We start from the raw sequence: 21,681 nt of genomic DNA on the forward strand, positions 1-21,681 counted from the left end.
CTACTGGCTCTGGCTGCAGGCGTTCTTTTGCTGTTTTGATTAATTCAAAATGGATGCACGTCCTGTGTTTCGAGACGAGCTGTCACGTCTGGCGCTGTTTCGCAGCAGAATGCTTGAGTACTATGGAGCGCTGCCACTTGCAACCTCAAGTGCAGCTTATGGATTATCGTTTCAGTTTTCCTACTTTACATGTGTCCAGCCTGTTTTTCATTGCCTGAGTTGCGATTTCAACTGGGCCTTGGATTTGTGTCTCTGCAATACGGTGTCTCCCGATGTGGATTATATTCAGCTTATGAGCCCCTTAGTTGCTCATGAATTGCTTTGTTCTGATGAAGGGATTATGGCCTTTGCAGCGATGCATGGAATACTGGATCGTTGGAATGTGTTCGCAGCGGCGCAAGATTTCTTGGCACACAGCTTCATAGAGAACCCACCGAGTTGTCCTCTGATGGTGCTAGATGCTCCGGTAATTGAAGAGCATGTATGTTTTTTCCCACTGTTAAATTGGATGGCTGAACTGTTTTCGGATTAGAACAGTGACTTCCTATTGGAGGCTGTTGCTGCATATTTTGCATATTCAATGTTAGGATGAGGAGTGTCATCGTCATTTATTGGACATCGAACATTTTTTTTTATTATTATTATTTTTTCTGGCATATGAAAACTTTCTCTGCCCCAGGCCTATTGACTTTGCTACGGCCTATGACTAAATTTAATTGACTATAAGAATTTTAAAAGACAAACATTTTTTTCCTTTTTAATTTTTTTCACTTGCGCAAATTTGAACTGACTGTCGTTCTTGAACTCCGAACTATGCATTCCAAAAATTTTCCCCTTATCTTATCTTTTCTTATCCGTGCTCGGATCAAAGGAGGGTGTCATATAGATATGCTTTGCCTTCACACTGTGTTAAGTTAGCATGAGCTTATTAGAAGTTTAAACGCCATTTTACCTTTCCGCTGCTTCTGCACACGGCACATATTTTTATTAGAGCTTTGAGCATAGTAGAATATTTTGCTTCTCACGAGAATATGTTTTGCTATTGTATCAGCTTTGCTTGATAAGCTATGTCTGAACAGTGAGTGCCGAGGCCTTCAAGGTTATTTCAACACAGTGGTTGTTGTGAGGTCTGATCTGCGCACGTTCTAGACATAACACCAATGCAGCTGCGGCCAACTCTGGCTTTAGGCGCGTTTAATAATGCACTGCGCAGAGCATGCACACACACTTGATGAATATTCGCATGCAGAGAGCTGGTGGAAGATGATGTGATCCCTTTCCACTAAGATCAGAGGTATGGGGCCGCCCTTCTAAAACCCAAAGAGACCTTCTTTAGACATAATATAATATACTAGCAAGGGAGGGTAAGACTTAGGTGCCATTTAGCCTTCTTCCCTTTAGCCTTTTAACATGCTGATAACCTTGTTGCTTATAATATGTTTGCTTGTATTAGCTAAGATACTGCGCCTGAGAACACGGCATTAGAAATAAACATTTCAAACTTAACGAAAGAGTGTTCATGTGTTCCACGTTACCTGAGGCGTTCTAAGTCCATGTTCTGGGTTGTCTAAATCATTGGGGGTATGGAAGAACCAATGAGACACTGATTGCTAGTCTGGTAGGGGATTTTGGATACTGAGGTGAGTTTTGGTACACCCTAATTCACTGAGGTTCTAGGTCTCTATGGACAGTTCTGTGTATGAGCAGAATCCCTGCGACAGCAGGGGAGCAAACACCACTTTTCATACTAAAAGAAGACTTTAATATGCATCTGCTGGGATAATTCCAACTACAAATGGTCTGAACCAGGGCTGTGTGCTAGCCCCAACGTTGTTCAATCTTTTTATGTCACATCTACCAGCTAAACTGGACAACTGCAATTCACATGCCCCAAAGATGGGCGACCTAGTTCTTTTGAATCTGCTTTACGCTGACTACCTACTGCTCATCAGTCTAACTCCGGTAGATCTACATCTCCTGGGTTCACTGAATGATGATAGCTCCATGGAAGACCTTTAATTTTCATGGAACATCCTGGCTCAGGAAATAAATAAGTGAGGAAAGCAAACAAATCTAGTAAAAAATCTACTGAGGGAGGTCGAACATCTTAACTTTTGTGCATTAAATGGCTGTTTAATGTCACCCCCCTGCAGCAACTTTTCACCCTGCTGCATTCAGTACTACAATAGACTACACTTTTGTAACACTTCCTCTGCTTTGCAAAATAGCCGATTTTCAATTGGGGGCAAATAAAAACAGCGGTCATCTTCCTCAGGAAATTATAATGTCCTTGCAGGCCCGAACAGTGATATGGCCAGTAGAGGAACAGAGCACCACATACAACAGCAAAGAACCTCTAGGAAGAAAATCAAATGTTGCGACAGAATGCATAAGCTGGCATCGAAAGCTAAGTTCACAAAAGCAATAGGTCGCATTCAGCTAATGAAGGGTCATTGCCAAGAACAAGAAACAAACCCAATCTAGGGAGAAACTCCACTTTACAAAATACGCAGATTACCCCCAGGTCCCTTTGTCCTCGTCCCATTCATTACTATGTGGAGATGACCATCTCCCTACAGACAAAAACAAGAGGAATGCTGGGACCCTAATACTGCCCCTCCCACCGGGAGTACATAAGCAGTTCTTACCCAGCATCCCGCCTGTTCTTTTTTTCTGTCTGTCGACAGATTGGATGGTGTGCTGCTCCTGCTGGGCTGGAGTGGCAGTGCTTCTCTTCTCCCCCTCGCCCGGCTGCCTGGCTGTGCGGGCGCGGGGTTACCTTGACTGTCTTCTGGCCTGCCGGGCTTGCTGGGCGTCAGTCTCTGTTGAAGCCGGTGTTCTGCTTGCAGTTCGTGGCCTCCCGGCCCTTTGCGGCTGGGGCTGGATTTCTTCCGGGTCGCAGGCTCGTCTTCCCGAGCTTGGCCGGGTGGGATGTGCCGCGCTGGATGGGCTCCTGCCGGTCTCCTGGATGTGCTGGCGTTTGGAGTGGGAGCCTGGTTCCTTGGGTTGGCCCCCACTTCGGGTGAGTCCCGCTTGCAGGGTTTTTGTTTCCTTCTCGCCTTCCCCTGCAGCTCGGCTGGCTAGTGTGTAGTTTTCTCCGTGCCTGTTTTGTGAATGTGTTGGCGTCTGCTTTGTGTGAGCCGTCATGTGTTTTCTCTTCTGCTGATGTTTACAGTGGCAGTATTGAAAATGAGGTTTAACCGATGTGCGATTATTATGGGATGCAACGGTTGCTCCGAGGTGTTCTGCAGTCGGAGACTGCGGCACAAGTCTAATGAGTTACGGCACATGGAGATTGCAGTTCCTCTTCGCATTCACTATGGTATTTGCTATGGGGATGTTGTGTGGCCCATCCAGCGTTTATGTCTGTCCTGGTCTTTGCACACTCTGCCGGATGGGTGTCGTGGGGTTTTTTGGCCCTTGGATGCCTTGCATTTCTGGCGTACTGCTGTGGTGGCGGGCTGGGGTAGTGAAGGGTGCACTTATGATGTTTCTCCCTGTGCCGGTGGGGGCCTTGTTGTGCTGTTGGCCCCCGCTCTGGCTGTTTTCGCTCCTTTTTCTACTAGGTATGCCGGTCCTTGAATGGTAGCAGTCTGGCCTTCTGATCCTTGCTGTGTTGGGGCGTCAGTACCTCCAGGGGATGCCGGGATTTGAACCCGGGGCCTCATACATGTAATGCATGCGCTCTGCCACTGAGCTACGTCCCCGCTTCTGTCCTCCGTGGTGAGCTGTGGCGCGTCGGCCCACGCGGCTGCCTCCTGGTGCTCTGTTCTCATGGTTCGCTCCCCCACGCTGGCGGTCTCCATGTGGCCGGGGTTGGTTGTCTCCTGTGGCCGCCGGCACCTCGAGTGTGGCTTGGGATTGTTTTCTATTTTCACTTGCTCTTGATCACTGCTGCCTCCGCTCCCCCGCTGCTCCCGGGGGTTGGATGCCCTGGTCGGCTGTGCCTTCGGTTGGGTCTGTACTTCCTGTGTGGACTCCCTCCTGGTGCTCTGTGGGGCTCTCTGCCCCCGCCCACCCCTTCGGTGGCTGCGTATGTTCGTGTGGTGCCGCCCTGCCCGTGTCTTGGAGCTGGAAGTCTGCCTCCGGGTGTTTCTTGTTCATGCTCGCAGGTGGTGGGGTGTGGCGCTGCTGTCATGGTTTTCCATGGGTTCCTGTTGGCCTGCCGCGGTTTTCTCCACTTTTCTTTGCAGCCCCTCTGCATCCCTGCTTCTTGGGGTATCATGGGTGCGGGTGTCTTGGCCCTGGGTGTGCTGCGTGCACCTTTTTTTCTGGTGCCCTTCCCTCCGCTGTGAGCTGGCTGTTGTGGTCTCTGCTCCGCTTGGGTGTCCTGGTTCTTCACCTCTGCTTCCTGGCGTCTGCTTGGTTGGTCGGGCCACAGTCCGGTTGGCCGAGTGGTCTGGCTGCTTCTGCCCTGGCTCTCCCTGTGCTTGCCTTTGGCTAGCTTCTGGTGTTCCTGGCCGCCCCTCCTGGTTCTGTTTTAATTCCTGCCTGGTTTTTCCTGGCTGGGGGTGTCTGGTGGAGGTTTTTTCTGGCTGGTGTGGTTGGGCGCTTGCTCTTCTTTTCCCTGACGTCCTGCCCTTCCCCCTCTGGTTTGTTTCCCGGTGGTGGTTCGCCTTTTGGTCCCTGGGGTTCGTGCCGCTGCTGTCTGGGCCTGCCTAATTCAAGTGAGCCTGGCTGATGAAGGGTGTTACTCAGAAACCGGTCCCAGGATGCTTGTTTCCGGTTCAGGGAAGGTCTGGCTTTGCAGTTCGGTCTGGCCTGTTCCCATGAGGCACAGGTTCAAGACTGATTTGCATATAGCTGGGTCTGAACTGAGGTGGCGAAGTGAGCTAAAGAATGATGATGGATTCAACCCAGATCTGTGACTGGGGGTGAGTGTCTGTCCATAATCTCCTTGTGCTTGCCAAATTACTTTATGACATAAAGAGTAACAATAGTGCAAGATCTGGGGAGATTTGGCAAGAGTGATTATTTTATTTATTTATTTATTTGAATTTATAATGCGCACAGCTACCCGCAGTGGGTTTCCCGGCGCTAGGGATAGACTGAAGAAGAAAAAAAAACATAACTCTCAACAACACCCAACTCAGCAAAAGCGGCATAAAAATCAGTGGAAAAGTGATTGCCAGTTATGAGCCACCTCTACCCATCCAATCACAAGATTAGCCAATTAGTTCCAGCATAGCGTTAGGGATACCACCACAATATACACACGTTATCCACAAGCTCACATACACACGCAAAATCCCTAATCTGTAGTCCTACCAGTTTATATCAATGTCTTGCGAGAGCTTCACTTCCTCTTTGGGAGCACCTCAGGGCCGGTTCCAGGTTCAGCAGACAGTTGTCCAACGCATGGCTGTTGTTAGTTCTCCCATGTGTTTGGAGGCAGAGTGCTTCAAAATGTAATTCCCAGGTGGAGGCAGCTGTATGGTCAGAGACAAGTACAGTTTGCTAAGGATGCCGCATGGTCGGCGTGTCACCCAGGTGCCTGTCTCCTCCCCCCTATATTGTCAGGATCAGTTAATGATGGGAAGAGACTGGGTTGTACTACCGACATTACTTAGAATGAGACTTTTTTTTCTTTTTAAGTTTTTATTTCTATCTATTTCTTGCTTGAATGCACAACTTACAGTTGCACTTTTGGGACGGATACAATTTCATTATGTGTTTATTATTCTACTCCTTTAGAAAAGCTTACCTGCATGTATATGGTCATTGGTTTGGTCCTTGCATGATAGGAGCCTATCTCGGGGTTCTCGGCCACTGGTCTCTGGGTGGAGGGGTTATTGACGCTCAGATGTGTAGTGTGTGGGCTCCTGCTTGGGTACATTAAAGTACATTTCAGGTATAAGCAATATTCTTCACAAAGTACCTGCAAACTGCTGGTGGACATCTTAAAACCTGCCAATTCCTTGTGGGTCGGACACCACCCTACTCTTTAGAGGCCCTGCACCTGCCTGACAATTCAGCCTGTAGGGACTGGAACTCCTAGGTCTAAAGACATGGCTTTACACATCATGCGAAGGGTAAAATTACTGTGTCTCACAATGGTCTAAACCCTGCTCACTCTCTTTCATAGTGCTTGGCCCGCACAAACCAGTTATCCCTGAGTTAACTTTTCTGACACATGAAGCCCAAAATGTCAGAAGAATCGTGAGGTCAAGATCTAGCGAGCTTTTACCCTTCTGCTTTGTGGGAGGTTTCTTTCCTCCCTTAACTCACCTGCAATATCATTTGACTGGTGTAGTGCTCCAGTCAAACACCCCACCTCCCACTGTCCCCAAGCAGGTTGCCCCCTCCAGGAACAAGGCACTTGGAGCCAGTAGCGTTAACCCCTTGCTTCACTGGGTAAGTGAAAAAACAATATTTCTTCATCCATTTGTGTGTGTCACTAATTAGATGACAACTGCATGGTGGCTCATTCTGTGTTATTAATGCCCATCAGAGTAAAATCAGTCCTGCTTCCAATAATGCAAAGATTGATCCAGAGTGCAACTACACTTCAAGTTGCCGTCACACAAACATGAATCACATTTCACTCTTAAGTACCTGTCTAGCAATTTAATGTTTTCTATTTCTTACTGCACTTCTGGATCTTCCGATTATAAATGTCCTGTGCAGAGCAGAGCTTCATTAGCAATGATTAGTATAAGGTAATATGAGCTGTACTGATTATAGGTATCTAGATTATGAATCAATTTAACAAATATTTTTCACACAGTGAGGCTTAGGTTGTAAGTTTTGATAATGTTATCAATGTTACTGTTTATAATATATCCAGTGTACATAGAAGAGTGAGCAATGTACAAGTCTCTCTAAGACACAATAGATTAGTCACTTTGTTCATTTCCATAGTTGTACACATCTTGGAATACCTAAGCCATTAATTGATCTTTTTGAGTGCAACAGACCATCACATGTGAAAGCAGGCAGGTAGAGATAGTCCTTAACATATTTCTTCATTGTCTTGTCTAGTTCAGTGAGTTTTTCCTTCTGTTCCTACACATTCCAGTTTGAATGGCTTGTTGGGAACAGGTAGTGACAAAGTTTGGGTTTGAGTGGTAGATTGGCAAGTTGTGGAGCCCATTCTGTTAGCACCTAATTTATTTTTCTATTTTTATATGACCTGTGTGAGAATCAATGTTCGATCTGAGGTACCACTCACTGTCACCAGAGTGTATGTAATCTAAGTCTGTTTTTTCAAATTGCCATGGTTTGCAATTATTCACCAGAATGTTGTCTTTGTGATGACTTATGAAAATCCCACTTGTCTTTTTGACATTTAGGGCCATTATATTATGACCCCAGTTGCGTCACACTTGCACCACGCAATGTTGTACATAAGTGACCCAACTGAAAATTAGATTTATGAATCTTTGCAAGGCCACTTTGCATGGCCCTGAGTGGCTTCATAAATCTCAAATAAAGCAACGCAGCACAAATCTCTGCATTGCCTTACTCTGCCCTAGGGAGGCGTTCCATGGGTGTTCCCACGCAACGCCCATGGTTTTACCAGAATTAGTAAACCTGGGACTGGGCTAAAAAGATATGCCTTCCCAGGAGAGGCGTAATGAGGAGAAATACTTTGATTTCTCCTCGTTACTTTCTCATTCTCTGCGTGCTGCATTATATAGCAGACATAGACAGAAGAATATGCTTCTCAGGATTTGTTTGTGCAGGACTGTTTTTGTGCAGGAAGGGGCAACATCCTGCACAAAAATAATTCTGCATGCAACATTAGTGCCTGCGTTGGCGCTAAGAAACCAAAACTGCGCCAGTGCAGGGGAAAATACATGAATGTGCTTTACTCTTTTAAATATGGCGCATTCCTGCCCTTTCCGTCACACAGTGCAGCGCAGCAAGATGACTTGCTGCGCTGCGTGATTTAGCCATAATTATGGCCCCTTAGTTTTAGGCCTGTTGTTTTTGCTGAATTTTTCAATGATGTTAAAGTTAATATTCAAGCCATCCCATGTGTTACTGATTACGGCTACATCATCTGCAACGGCTAAAGCAGTGATTTGTTGAATAAGTCCATCTGCGTCAAATGTAAAGCCCTTGCAGTTGCATAATGGACAGTCCATGGCAATATTATGCAACAGTGAGGATCGTGAGCAGCCTTACGACCCTCTATATGAGAATCCCTGCCAATGTCATACTCCAAGTACAAACAACCAAGAATGCCGGCGCCACACTCAGCCTGAAAATTCCACGAACTATCCACATCTCTACACACCTCAACAACATCCACTGGCTTCCAGTCCAGGAAAGATACAAGTTCAAGCTACTCACCCTCATCTACAAAACTCTCCACAACACCGGTCCAGCTTACTTCAACCATTGCCTCAACTTCTACCAACCCTACAGACACCTTTAATCAGTTTCCCAGGCAAGAGCACACCTCCCTAGCATCAAGAAGACCAGAATCAGAGGATGATATTTCTCATACCTTGCAGCCAAGACCTAGAACAACTTCCCGCAATAACTCAGAACCTCCCTCTCCCTCATGGACTTCTGAAGGCACCTCAAGACATGGCTCTACCAGACGAAACAGGCATGATCTCTTCCTCCGCATCAAGCCTAACTGGTCACGCTCTACAAATTCTAACATAAGACCAGATCCACAACTTTTCCAAAGCTTGGGACTCACTTGGCGTGTACCCATTCCTGGGCACCCTGCTCTTCACAAAGGTGAGTCAGATGAGCCCTCATAGTGGCTGGCATGGCTACCTAGCTGTTCGGGTGTGCCATGCAGGCCTACGGTGGGACCAGATGGCTCGGCTTGGAATGACCTGATGGCTGGACTTGAATATCAGCCATCTGGTTACACGTGTATTGTGACACAATTCAATTCAATTCTTCAATTCAATAAGCTTTATTCGGTTGAAACAAACAACCATAAAAGCACAATATATAATCACATTACATAAAAGAACAATTAAAAAAGGTCGACATCCATAATGAAAATAACATTCAAATACTGATTCCATTAAAACATCATAGACTGCGTCAGTTCTCCTAATGTAAACAATAAACTCGTAGCAGCATTACATGTTTTTTTGTGACAGAGATCCAGGGCACGTGACTTCAGAAAGTGCGAAGTATAAAGTGCAAGGTGCTTAATTAGTGGGACCATCCCCGGCCATAGGGGAGATGGTTAGTTACATTAGAACAACATACTCTTCTTGGCATTAATTGAATTTAAAATAAATGTTGCAGTATAAAAACAGATCTCAGGTTCTCTTAGTGCAAAAAGTAGGGTCGACATCCACAACGAAAATAACATTCAAATACTGATTCCATTAAAACATCAAAGACTGTGTCAGTTCTCCTAATGTAAACAATAAAATCAAAGCAACATTGCATGTTTTTTTGTAACAGAGATCCAGACTTTATGATACAGACTCCACCTGCCCTTGTAGGGGTCATGGACTCTGTAGGATGGGTTCTTAGAACCTTAGTTGGGCCTCAGGTACGAGGCTGTAGGGGGGGCCTCATGGAACTCTAACCCAAGGCCTGGTCAAACTTCTGAGCCTAGCAGGGGAGACCTCGTCCTGGGTATTTTGAGAGTCAGTGGGTCAGAGAACAGAACCATAGCCGAGGGCCTCTACCCAAGGCCAATCGGAGTTCTGACTCAGACCCAGTTAAATGTTTTTATCGAGGCCAAGCAGGGGAGACCTACCAGGGCCTACAGGACTCTCATCCCGTGCAGTTTGAGATATGCAGGCGGGAGAACTGAGCCCAGGCTGGTGGCTTTCCTTCCATGGCCATCTGGACTCTGACCGGTTTCCCAGTCAGAGCTTCTTATCCAGGCCAAGCAGGAGAGATCTCCATGGCGCTTTGATATGGGGTGGGCCTGAGATGGGGGCTTCCATCACAGGGCCATGATAAGGGCTCTGACCCAAGGCCTGATAAGGGCTTCTTAACTCAGCCAAGCACGAGAGAGCTCCTCAGGACTGAGAGACCCTGTCCCGGGTACTTTGAGACATGGTGGGCCAAAGAACGTAGCCCAGGGTCAGGAGCTTACACCACATAGTCAGCCGGAGCTCTGACCAAGGCCCCGGTCTGAGCTTTTTAACCCAGCCAAGCAGGGAAGACCTCCCCAGGCCTGCGGGCCCTGTCCAGGGTGCTTTGTTACATGGACGACCGCCTCTAATTCTAATTTCGCACAGCCCTACTAATTTCCTTCTCCTATCACTCCAATGGGGCGGTACCCCACATGGCGCACTGCAGGAGCTGTGTTGCATTTGAGTATTTTCCCAAAATAACTAGGCTGACATTTTAGTTGCTTTCTCCATTTGTGTAACTTCTATACACTAAATAGATGGTCCCAAAAGATATCTTGCCCAATTCTGAAGCTGTTACTGAGCCATCATGTGCTGGAACAGATTTAACATCTGAGGCTGCATTATACAAAGTGCCAGAGGTGCAATGGGCATGTGCGCCGATTTTTGCTCACCTAGGGCACTATGTATTACTGAATGAGCCACAGGTGCTTCCACGGCCTCTTCTGTGATATGGCTCTACACGAGCCAGAGCTGAGTCTTCAGGGAGGGCCCATCCTCTGACAGCAGCAGGAGCAGTGTTGGGCACAGGGCACTGCACGTGCTTTTGTCGGTTTGGCTGGCTGTCTTAGGACGACCAAACCAACATGCGCACTTAGATATCTCCAGGCTGTTGCATGGAGACCACTCCCTGTTGGAGAGTAAAAGCAGCCTGCTCCCAATCCCGGTGCATCTCTCATGCTGGGCAATACCAGCATGACAGCAGGGTTCAGATTGGCACTGGGGAGTCTTGGAGCCTGCGCATCAGGAGCTGAAGAGCACTGAGGTGGCTGGCGGCAGGTACATTTTCTTTTATTTTTGTTGATTATTATTCCTAGCCCTGCCTCACCACTTTTCCCTGCTAGCAGCCGCCACTGAAGGTACACTGTTCCAGTCTGCACACAGCACACCCAGTTAAAACCGCACCTTATTGTAGACATCACTTGTAATACAACCCCTGGTGCCCTTTCAGAATAGGAAGAAGAAAGTTAGGGCCCTATTTGTGGCCAGGTCATGCAGTGCTGCACAGAAAGTCACTGTGCTGCTCTGCACTGCGTTACAGGCAAAAACATTAAAGCGCCGTATTTGAGCCAATACAGCACATTCCTGCCTTTTCCCCTGCCCTGGTGCAATTGTGTCTGCCTACCACCAGTGCAAGCACCCAGGCACCATGATGCATCCATGCCTCCGTTGAAAGGAGGATTGTTTTTGTGCAGGAAGGAGCACCTTCCTGCACAAAAACAACCCCCTTAAACTTGTTCCGCCTTCCATGTGTGAGGCAGAATGCAGCACACATAGAAAGAGTAAAACACGAGAAATAAAGTTATTTCTCTTCGTTACACCTCACCTGGGGGGCAATAGCGTTTGGCGCATTCCCAGGTATACCACTTCTGTAAAATCTGGGAATGCATCAAAATCTATGGATTTTCCGTGGGAACAACACCCATGGAAACGTCTCCCTTTGTGCTTCTTTGCATTACTCGATTTATGAAGTCACTCAGGGCCACGCATGGTGGCCTTGTGTGACTACATAAATCTCATTTTGAAATTGCATCTCTCTTGCTTGGTGCAAGAGCGACACAGGTTTGTAAATATGTCCTTATGTTTCTTGTTGGTCTATCAACACCTGAACTTCCTGGGGCACCTCCTGATGATTTAAAGAAAACTTGAAAATGGGGGAGATTTTTCCTGATGATTTGAAGCATAAACAAGATTAAATGGTTTCTGGTGAGTTAAGGATGATTTGCAGATTACTTCAAGAGCAGGTTCACCATTTTGGTTTAATTCACGTTAGAAAACTTGAGCCTGTTGGAGCACTTCAGAATTATTTGCAAGTTAAGATGTGTGAGATTAATGGAGCACATCTCATTGAGACAATTGCACAACCCCACTCTGCCTCAGAGCAGGCCCAAAGCAGTGATCAGGTGTTCATGCATATAAACTTTCTTTTCTTTATTCCCTTAGTTCAGGGTGAAGTGAGAATTACATAAACATACAGTTTGGAAATTTGGCGTGTCTGATCCCCAGGGAAACACTCTGCAAAGCACATGCAAAGGTGCGTTGTTATTTTCTGCTGTTTACGCATTTTATGGGTGCTGCACGCCAGTAACACTTCTATGATTTGATATATGATATGATTTGATATGATGAAGCCCTACGTTGCACTTTCCACCACCTGGAAGTGCTGAGCATTACAAATCACGCGAGCGCACTATAAACTGGAAGGCAAAGTTCCTCTTACCAGAGTCAGATGGTGAGCGTCACCTGCAGACTATATGTTTCCTTTTATGTTGGCACGTAGCCCCTGCCCCATAATCACTTGTGACCGCACCGCAGCTTTGTCCCAAGCAACACTTGAACGATGGAATGAACCCACAAGCCTACCTGCCACGTGACGTGTCCGCATTACGTGTTTGACAGCTTCAGCTGTTTTGGCAACTTCGTATTGCATTCTGGGGCGTGGAGTTTAACTTTTAACACCGTTAAGAATAAACTGAAAAAACTATCGGCTCTGTGTCTAATAATCATCCACTTGCAGTTATCAGCTTCAATTAATTCAGTATTGTCGCAGGTATTGACAAAACCAATAGGTTTCACTTTTATATAATGCCAGTACTCCGATGCATACAGCAACGTCAGTGCATGCAGTGTTTTTGGAGGTGGAGCAGTTCATCAGCGGTTGTGGGGGCAGGGCAAACGGCAAAGGGCACAGATAGAGAATAAGGGTAGTTGCTAGGCCATTGTTAAAGGGTAGGGCTAGTTTTACAGAGGCATTGAGGGACCACTAACATTTTATTCTGTTGTAAATGCATTTATGTAGCACTTACTACCTGTGATGGTATTCTGAAGCGTTTGTGGTGAGTTGTACACTACTCCAAAAGCTCAAGGTTAGGGGTTAATCCATTCGTTATTGCCTATTGTTGGTTTAAGCCTTGTGCTCTGAAAGAAATCATATTTTTTAAAACAACTTTATTGGCATTTTTAATTCATATAAGCAAAATACAGCATCAGGATTAATATCGCGTTGACCTCTGTTTCCCCACCCTCCCATTGTCTACCGCATCTATAAATATAATCCATATGCATCTGATGCAGCGCTACTCCAAAAATAATTTCTGAAACCATATCACTTATCCCTGACACACCAGAACATACATTCACTCGCCAGTGGGGCCCATATCACTGTGAGCTACATACACACAATCTTCTACCTCACTCTAGGGATCAGTGAATCTCAATGGAGGTATCAAGTCGGCTAATGAGGATAAAATCAGGCTCCCCTCACGACCCCTGCCCTGCCATGATTGCTAAACTAGCCCCCGCCACCATCGCTGCGGGACTTACCCCCCTGTTCAATGTCATGCTGGACAGGGGGGAATTTCCCCTGCGCTGGAAACAAGCCTCCATCTTGCCTCTTCTAAAAAAATCCAACCTAGACGTAACCGACCTGAACAACTTCCGTCCCATCGCCAGACTACCCCTTCCTGCTAAAATCATGGAGGGCATACTAAACAAACAGCTTAGCACCTTCCTGGGATCAGGAGAGATGCTGGACTCTTCCCAACACGGATTCAGGGTGGGACATAGCACAGAATCGGCGCTGATTAAATCAGCTGAAGACATTCGAAGGGTGCTCGATGCGGGGGGCAGAGCCGCCCTGCTCCTGCTGGATCTATCAGCGGCCTTCGATACGGTCCACCACCGATTGAGGTCCAGCGGGATCCAGGGAAAGGCACTCAACATCTTGGAAGCCTTCTTATCCGGCAGGACTCAGTCCGTGGCCTTGGGGGACTTCGAATCTGAGCCATTTGTGCTCCCCTGCGGAGTCCCACAGGGTTCATCCCTGAGTCCGACTCTTAAGTGTACCTCTCCACCTTGGCGCCAGTGATTAGATCCTTCGGATTTAATCTCACATCCTACGCTGACGACACACAGATTGTTGTTTGTGTCGCTGCGTCCGGGAGAATTGGACAGCACAGCAGATCAGTTTAGATGTTGCATGCGGAAGGTGAGCAACTGGATGGCAGGAAACTGCCTCAAGCTTAATTCTGCAAAAACAGAAGTGCTGCTGTTTGGGTCAAGAGACAATTTCTGGTCCCCTCGCTGGTGGCCAGAGAAAACGGGGTCTCCCCCCTCTCCAGTGGCAAAGGTAAAAAACTTGGGTGTCTTGATGGACGACTCCCTGTCCTTCAGGCCACATATCAATGCATTGTCCTCGGCTACCCACTACGTGCTTAGAACTATCCGGAAAGTCCTGCCATTTCTGCCGGTGGAACTTAAAAAGACTGTAGTGACCGGACTGGTGATGCCCCGGCTGGATTACTGCAACGCTCTGCTACTGAATGCCCAGCAGGGACTTTTAGATAAACTTCAAATCTTGCAGAATGCAGCTACACGTCTGATTACAGGCACCCCCAAGTTTGCCTCTGTCTCTCAGGACCTTGTAAAGTTGCATTGGCTGCCAGTGCGCAAAAGAATTGTGTTTAAGGCACTCTGCGTGATTTTCAAGGCGCTGCATGACCTGGGCCCCCAATGCATGACCCCTCTCTTCCAGTGGTACAAGCCAGTACGAGCTCTTAGATCAGCCGAGCAGGGGCTGGTTGTAGTCCCCAGAGTAAGGAAAGCCCGCTGGGGAGGCAGACGTTTATCCCTGGGTGCCGCCAAGGCATGGAATGCGCTGCCTTCGAGCCTCAGACAGATCCCCGATTTTCTCAAATTTAGGAAGGCCCTCAAAACGTGGCTCTTTACACGCTAACTCCCCAGGCCAAGCCCGCTAGCGATCAGTCAGCGCCAGGACACCCTCGGGTAACAGTGCGCTTTAAAAATGTCAAAAATAAATAAATAAATAAATAAAATGGAGAGCTGCTGTATCATAGCGAAATGTCTAAATTAAAACTAAACGTTTATACTATTTACATCTGAAGTTTAGAGAATATACCATGGTTTTATCATCAGAAAATATACAATTAGACATATCGCCATAACGGTCGATGGGTCTGCTAGTAAAAAAATCAGGCGTAGGAAAACTCAAGACCAGCTTAATTCTCCATTTATCTAACTTTTATTAAAGCAAATTTAACATGTCTAAAAGTTTTTCTCTTTATTTATTTATTCTTCAAATGACATTTAAACGAAAACTTAGTTCAAAACAGTTAATTTCATTTATTTTAGAACATTTCAGAAATAACGTTAACATTTTTAGTTCCGAACGCAAGTATTAGCAAAAGACAGATAGTTCCCAAAATCCATTCTCCTAACTCCCTAACTAAAATCCCTCTCTAAAGTACCATTCCTGCAAAGAAAATTATAAGTCAGAAAGGATCTTACATCACAGGAACATCAGCAATGCAGCATCTCTGGTAGAAATTAATAAGAAGCTTTTTACTCTGTAAAATCAGCACTTTTTTACCTTTTTCACTAGTTCTATCTATCTAAAAGAGTAACTTTTAGAGAAAAGACGGGTCCTCATTGGTCAGTTTGGGGTTGGATGAGCATAACCTCATCATCACATTATACATTTTCTTCCTGTCAGGGTTTTTTTAATGCCCCTATTGTCTTTCATAGTCCGGCCCAGTCGAGTTTCCTTAATTTGCAACTTCAAGGAAAGTTCTCACGTGCAGAACCATTGCTCTCATCACTTAGCAGCCATCTAAACTTCCAGGCTGGGGGCGTGGCTTGGACGGCAATGTTCACTCGCTCCGCACCCTTGAGGCCAACTACGGCGATAACTACCCGCCAAACAAGTTTGTTCTGATTAAAAGAACAAGAATTAAGCATGGGAAGAGCGAGGCTACATGAAGAGCCGAGAATCGCACGACAGGAGCAGTGCTAAAACCGAGATATTAGACCACGAAGCTCCGAGGACCCAGTAACTGAGCGTAGGACAAAATGGCGCCCAGAGGGTAGGAAAGAGAGAACCTACTACGGGCATCGAACCGAGCGAGTCAGAGAGAAGAGGTGAGCTAAGCGCCTGCACCCACCCTCCCTGTCCCCCCGGCAGACTCTCAGGCACATCGGCCAGCCGAGCGCGATAGCAAGAGAGGCAGAGAGGGGCGACGGAGAACAAAGGCGCATTGAGGGCAGGTGAAAGCGCAGAGCATCCCCCCTGAAGGCTCGCAGAGTTTTTTTTTTTAAAGCAGCGTGAGGGCTCCAAGCGGGCTTGTTTTCGCCGCTTAGGAAAGACCATCAGACCAACGGGAACCAGCGAAAGTGAAACCAGCCTCACGCATGGGCGCCGCCATTACCGGAAACCGCGCAGCCGGTCAACAACAAGCGACAGGAAACGGAAAACGCCCAAGCGGAAAAGCAAGCGCTGAGGTAAAATTCAGTGCTGGTTTCAATCTCGGCAGCCTAACGCTCACTAAACAAGTGGAACGCAAACAGTGCAGGCTTTCCAAGGTGGGAGAGGTGGAAGCGGAACACGGCGAAGGCTGACCACTACACGGACATGCCAAGGGGAACGCCAGGGGCCAACCGGAGAGGCAACACAAGCCCTAAAGAGCCTAACGAAGGGGGCAATCAAGAACCAGAGCTATACCCGCCGCCGGAGGACGTGGGGAGCGTGTGGAAGCGCGCCTAACGGGGGCCAAGGCGAGAAGCGAACACGGACTCCAGAGGGGGGTGACACCAAGGTACGAGCACGCGCTTTCGCTCGTGTTCGATCTAGCCCACCCGCCAACCAAACAAAAAGACCAAAGGGCTGAGCGAGCCAGAGCCTTAACTGATATAATCCGCAACCAGCAAAAAGAGTCAAGAGCCAAGCAAGCCAGAGCCTCAACCGATACCTCCCTCAACCAGCCACTCATTAAAAGCAGCCGGTCTAGGCTGCGAACGAGACAAGGCACACGCTGGCAGGACCAAAAGCCAAGACACGAACAAGACACATTAGAGAACCAAGTAGGTACAGAACCCACGCAACAGCCCAGCCCCCAAAAGCAATCCCAACAAGCAACCTAACATCTGCTCAAAAAGAGGGGCGCCTGGGCAGCATTCTATCGAGAAGAGGCATCAGAACAATGGCAAACAACGAAGGCAAAACAGCAGGAGACCAAAAAAAGGTTATAAAAGACATCCCCGACTCCCCGCTGAAGACAAAAAGCGAAACGGCGACCCTAGAGACTATCCTCAGAAAGATCAATGAAGGGAATGCGGTGGCGAAGGAAACAAAACTAAAGATAGACAACATGCAACTAGAATTGGCGGCAATTAGGGCCGACCTGCACAGCACCAACACTCGAATAGAAGCAGCAGAAGGCCGCATAAGCTCTGTGGAGGATGCAACTGCAGAGAACACCAAGGTAATAGCAGAATGTCAGAAAGCCACAAAAGCCATACAAAGACAGCTAGCGGAGCAGGACGACAGGGCCAGAAGAGGCAACGTGAGGATCCTAGGGGTGCCGGAAGGAGCAGAGGATACAGCAGGCTCATGCATAGCCATGCTTGAAGACATGATTCCAAAGCTCACAGTCATCAATTTTGACAGGCGGTTCGAAGTACAAAAAGCATACAGAGTGCCGGCAGGGAAACCGGCGGCAGGAAGGGGACCCAGACCAGTGTTAGCTTTGATTTCTTGCTGGTTAAAGTCACTATCCCGTTTGTTTTGTTCTGTGCTGCTGACCCTCTTACTTCGCCTATCCAGCTAGCCTTGAGGCGCTCTATGTCATCGGCGTCTAGTCTTGTCTCTTGCAGTACATAGATGTCGCTTTTAAGTTTCCTCAGGTGTTCTAGTACTTTCCTTCTTTTCACCGGGCTATTGAGACCTTTGACGTTTAGGGATACTATCTTGATATCAGTTGAGAGGTTGGTATGGTTGTTGTGTGTCATTTATGGTGATGTGCATTTGGCGATCTGTGTGGTCTCGAAATCTGTGGTCCCCTGTGGCCGCCTATCCCTAGCCCTTGGCTTGCTTGTGGGTTGTTGTGCTTATACCGGTGCTTGCTGCTCCTAGGTGAAAGTGTGGAAAATCGCGCTCTGCCTTTGGCTGTCACAGTAAACCAGTGACTCCATTTTGTCACAGGCCTCTCGAGTCTGAATGGGAACTATCATAGAAAAAAACACAAATAAACGTTAATTTAAGAAAAATTGCCTTTCTGTTTACCTCCCCCTTACTAAGGTTTTCCCTGTTAGTAATTACCTAGCAAATAAGCGACAGTTATGCGTAATATACTCACTTAGGTCCAATTTTCTGGCCACAAATACATGGACAGAGATTGATTCCCACGTGTATGTCCAACTTCTTATTCTAGGTTGATTAGTCTCATACACCACTCCATTAGTTCAGATTACATGTTATCGAAGTGTGATTTCACAAGGGGTACACAAAATGTTGTTTCTCCACCTTGCTCCATCACATCCATGTCCACTCTTGGTGGGATCACCTTGTCAGGTTCCGTGCCGTGATTGCAATGCCAAAGAAACAATGATAACGCCCCTCCTCCTCCCTCTCTTCCCGTGTCGTGGTTTCCATTTGTCAGTGTCCGTGTCTTAAGGGGGTTTTAATTATCTTAGAGATTTGTTATCTAGCTCCCCTCCTATTCGCTTTCCCCCATCAGTGGTTTCAGAGACCAGCCATGTTTCCTGCCGCTGCATCAACCCTCCTCTGTATCCGAGGTTTGCGGCTCTCTCAAGTCCGTTATCATGGCTGCACAGCTTGGGGATCGCCTTCAAGCTTTTCATCCCTTCGGTCCTGCTTCATACGAATCAGTTCCGCAGACGCTCATTCAAATATGTCCTGCAACCACACATCCGTCCTCGGGGGCGGGGGGGGAGGACCGGACTCAACCACGCGATCGCAACACGCCTCTCTGCTAGTACTAACCCCAGAATGACAAACCATCTACTTAGTTTCCTAGTCTTGGGAGTGGGTAGCAGTCCCAACAGCACTGACTGTATTTCCCTGGGGATTACCCATCTTGATGCCATATGTAGTTGCCCCAGTGTACTCTCCCAATATTGTGTTTGTGCCAGGCATGTCCAGAGGCACATGTGTAAGAAATGTGCCTTTGTCTCCCCTCACCGGGGCATGTGCTTGAGCGGTCCGGGTACATTTTACATGCATGATGTACTCCACTTTATTGTATAGTTTAAATTTCGCATTACACCTCACCTACTGGGCCCCTTCATGAATGTTGACCGCTCTCGCTGTAATGTGAGTTCCTCCACCTTTTCTGCACCGGGAGGGTCCCCCAAGGGAGATCGGCGCGGAGTGCTCTGTAGATGTGGGAAATTAGACGTCATCCCTGCACCCAGGGCTTGAGTCGGGCAACCACGCGGGTGGACGACGTCCCCCCACTTATTTTACCGGGGGGATGCCGCCCCCCTGCCAAACAGCTGGACTTCACTCTTTGGCCTCTCTGGGACGAGGAGCTCGGCACCTTTCGTTATGTCACTTCCTATCGTGACGTCACTTCCGGTGACAGCGTCCCCCCACTTCTTTTTTTATGACTTGTGCCCTGCCTGCACTGTGTATAATAACACTGTTAACACCAAGGTACTAGGGCACCCTTCAGGGAAGGAGTGCCATAGTTCTTGGGCAACCGCTGAAATCTTTCCATATTGCAGGAACAGCCATGTTCCCAGGTCAAAGGCGGCTTCCGCTGCCTCCCGCGGTACAAACTGTCCATTGTCGTAAAGGTCTTCAATCATGAGTATGGCTAGGGACTGCAGGAGGACCCCCCCTTATGTTAACAAACATTATTAACCAGGACATGAGAGGGATTTCTTTAAAGGCGGGGGGTCGTACCACCCCCTGGCCGTATTTATTAAAACGTACAAATAAATCAAAAATTGAAATAAACAATATTTATACAATTACGCAGAAAAAGTTCCATGACATTCAATTACAATTGATATATACAGATATCAGAAGGCTAACCTTAACATACTTCTAGTACAAGGTATTTCCGATCCGACTCTAACATAGCAATCACTTTATACAATATTTCTTTTATGCGTATACTATTTGGGCCTACGGCAAGGTCACTAACTGGTGTCAGATCCCTATCACTAAAACCACGCCCTCCTGTCGGAGTGCGCATGCGCAGAGGGCCCGTTTACCGTGAGGGTACTTCTCCCCATGGTTACCCCCGTACGCCCTTTGAACCACGCCCTTCCATAGAAGTGCGCATGTGCAGAGGGCCCGCTTACCGTGAGGGTACTTCCGCCCCCCGGTTACCCCCGTACGCCCTATTAACTCCATTAAAAGGGGCCCTTGCATCTCTGTGCCACTTACTGGTGTCATTGTGAACGTGCGGGGTGGCCAACCAGCCTAAAGAAGGCGTGACTCTCCCCTCCCCTGCACCAATGTAGCCAACAGGCTGTAACTGCCCCTGGAATTCTAGGAGAAACCACTTGTCCCTCCCTTTGGGTGACCCCATTGAAGAATGGTGCCGCCCCCTAAGGACCTTGAATTAACTGCTCACCAATCATGACCTTACCGCCACAGGCCAGCGTAGTTGACCGACTATCTGGCCCCCCCACCCTCCTACACTGAAAGGTCATGGCCTATCCCTAAAATTCATAAATCTAGTCATTATATTTTGTAGCCCGACTATCAGGCCCCACCAACTCACTGCAAGGTCATGCCTTGTCCCTATACATCACTAACTAGGCAAGAAGAGTCTCTGCGATTGTTTCATCCCCCGTTGTGGACAAATGGACGCCGTCTTTTAAGAAGCACGACTCCCCCCAGATGCACCCCTGGGCAATGGTGTGTAAGTATCAAGCCCTAACTAGCCTCACAATTTTCATTACTAGGTATTTGCTTCCAGTGGCCCAATGGCCTCACAGACACGATTCCCCTATTGGAAGGTCAGGAATGTCTGCGCCAGGGTGTACCTCGGGCACAGACATGTCGACTTATACTTCTACCCAGGCGTCCTGGTGTACCAGGTCCTTTCACACCCCCTCCCAAGTGAGGGATAGATATGCTAGGGCTGTCTGATTCAGGGAAATTGGACCTGCCGCCATGGGGCCACCAGATGGCATCATGCTGTGCCTGCTAAGGCACAGCACTTCAAACGCTGACACTCATTGCTGGTGCAATTGGAAGGCTACCCGGTAAACCACATTCCCCAAAATCTCCCACTGGCATATCGTGAAGTCCGTGTACCACCTATACCTGACCACTTCTACCCAGGCGTCCTGGTGTACCTGGTCCTTTCACACACCCTCCCAAGTGTGTGATAGATATGCTAGGGCTGTCTGATTCAGGGAAATTAGACCTGCGCCATGGGGCCACCAGATGGGCCCAATTGATGGCATCACGCTGCGCCTGCTAAGGCACGGCACTCCAGACGCTGACACTCGTTGTTGGTGCAATTGGAAGGCTACCCGGGGAACCACCGGCCCCAAAATCTCCCACTGGCATATCGTGAAGTCCGTGAGCCACCTACACCTGACCCCTATGCTCTGGGAAAATGTTCAGTGTATGCCTATCTTCCTACTATGGAATATCCCCACCACGCTGTGTCATCTACGATGGCAACTGGGAGCTCGGGCGCCGTAAGGGCAGAGTACTGCTTCCCGACAAGGGGGGCTGAGGATGTTGCATACGCCTATTACTCCTGGGATTGGCCAAGCTGGCAAGGCACACCCCTGTGTACTGCCACATTACTACGACTGGCACAACCAA

The 21,681-nt window shown here is 47.9% G+C and overlaps 1 protein-coding gene and 1 non-coding gene across 3 annotated transcripts in view; one reads left to right on the plus strand and one right to left on the minus strand.

Moving 5' to 3' along the window:
- Positions 1-21,681, plus strand: part of LOC144822569 (interferon-inducible GTPase 5-like) — a 249,435-nt gene that overhangs the window by 105,411 nt on the left and 122,343 nt on the right. The window lies entirely within an intron of this gene.
- Positions 3,636-3,707, minus strand: TRNAV-UAC (transfer RNA valine (anticodon UAC)). The gene has a single exon. It is a non-coding gene; the product is annotated as a tRNA-Val (tRNA).

Source organism: Lissotriton helveticus, chromosome 3_1 (genome assembly GCF_964261635.1).
Source record: "Lissotriton helveticus chromosome 3_1, aLisHel1.1, whole genome shotgun sequence".
Taxonomy (NCBI): domain Eukaryota; kingdom Metazoa; phylum Chordata; class Amphibia; order Caudata; family Salamandridae; genus Lissotriton; species Lissotriton helveticus.